We start from the raw sequence: 2,188 nt of genomic DNA on the forward strand, positions 1-2,188 counted from the left end.
CGATTTACATACATACTTTTTTAAGAAAATCTTGCAAGCATTTGCTCATTTTTTAAATATTGGAGTTTTTCTAGACTAGTAGTAGTGTTTGCATTACATCACCAGCTGCGAAGATTGATATGATTCATATTTTTCTGTTTAAAGTGATTGAGATATAGTTTTTCTATCTTTATGTTATAGTTTCTTCAGTTCAGCAACAAATAATTCTTCTATGTGCTTCCTTATTTGCCTTTGTCACCCGTTTTAATTGGAAAAAAGACACTGATGCCAAAATAGTTTGCTTAGCGTGAAAGATCAGAGCCAAAACAGGAATGCCAATAGTTTTATTGATGTAAAATCACTATCAATCATTTTATATCAAAAAAATTTACAACTCCATTTTGTTTCTAATCTTTCTAAGAAAAAGAAATGGAATTCATAGTTTTTTTAGCTTTGGGTTCATCTAATAAGTGAAATTTTTTCAAATCGTTTTCTAAGGATTTTGGATTATACGCATTTATTAGCACACCACAATATCGTGTAGTTTTCAGTTTTACACAGCTGAATTCGATATTGTTTTTCGAGCTGTTTTGTCGTAATTCATAGAATTTCGTAGTTCCTTGCTCAAGGTAGGACACGCACCTCCACTCCTTCCTATCCTGAGCTAATCTTTGCATTTCTCACATCCTTAACTATTTGCGAACAGTAATCTAATCTAGGTCTACCTCTACCCCTCCTAACTCCTGTTTCTGCCTCTAATATGTCTCTGACTAGACCTTCATACCTGAGAAGGTGTCCTACTGACCTGGCATCCTCATCATTCACCAGTAACATAAGTAAAAAAAGAAAATAATGATAAAAGCCTAGTTAGAGACATACTAGAAGCTAAAACAGGAGTTAAAAGTGGCAAAGAAATTCGTAATGTGCTTTTCGGCAAATGAGGAAGATTGGCACACGTGGAAGTGTTTGACAAGTCAGTTTTCGCAGTGTAGGCTTTACAAGGATGATGATAATGATGATGATAACAGTAGAAACTATCATACGTCTACCTTTGAAAAACTTTTTTGAATACTGTACAACTGACAAATTGAATAGAAACTCGCAAATTTTAAAACGTAAAACATTTTAATTTTATTAAAAGATGAAGTTTCATAAAATACGTAGCTCACATTATGAGAACAAAAATGCCAAAGATTATTCAATGTAATCATTAAGTGTTAAGTAATAATAGATTATGTTTCAAGTTTCAAGGCTATGGAATTACTCTTAATATGCATTCTATTTTCCATTAACCTTGAATAACATTTTTTCATAAAAGAGAACGCTTTGTAAAAAAGCAAACAAAGAATCAATTCGACCTCGTCAATGTTAACTACCCGTGCTGTTAGCAAAGTGCTTAAAGAATAAGATAATTAAAAATCGTTATCTGATAATAAACGTTTACTTTTTAAGATTCTAATGAGTTTCGAACTAGCTGAAAATGAAATTAAATATATTTTTTAAAGCACCTACCTTCCATGTTGCTACGTGGTCGGTGGTGGGATCCTGGTCGATTTTTCCGTCAGGCGTCATGGGGTGCAAATTTCCTTCGATATCTTTGAACCCAAAAGGCGTATGAACTAAATATAAATCGATATAATCGAGCTGCAGCAGTTGCAGAGATCTCTTCAAATATTTGGGTACCCCATCAGGTCGGTGACCACCTGGTGGTAGTTTAGTAACCACAAACAGATCTTTTCCTGGATAATAAATAAATATACTATGAATATGAAACATACATACTTTTAGACATTTAGAAGTGAGTTAGTTTAATATGAAATATTATTCTGAAAATTCATTTCTTGAATTCTTTTTTTTTGCCCACTACACACTTCCTCAAATTAATGAGGAAAAATTTGTTGCTGTTGTCACACCCCCGCCGGGAATCGAACCCGGGCTCTTTGGCTTTACGCGCCAATGCTTTGACCACTAAGCTACGAGAGATGACAACAGCAACAACGACAAACCGTACTTATTAGGTCACAAATCCGTCGAACTAATATATACTATGATTAAACATACATACAATTTTTTTAGACATCTTTTAGAAGTGAGTTAGTTTAATATGAAATATTATTCTGAAAATTCATTTCTTGAATTCTTTTTTTTTTGCCCACTACACACTTCCTCAAATTAATGAGGAAAAATTTGTTGCTGTTGTCACACCCCC

This window comes from Agrilus planipennis, unplaced genomic scaffold (genome assembly GCF_000699045.2).
Source record: "Agrilus planipennis isolate EAB-ADULT unplaced genomic scaffold, Apla_2.0 scaffold423, whole genome shotgun sequence".
Lineage (NCBI taxonomy): Eukaryota > Metazoa > Arthropoda > Insecta > Coleoptera > Buprestidae > Agrilus > Agrilus planipennis.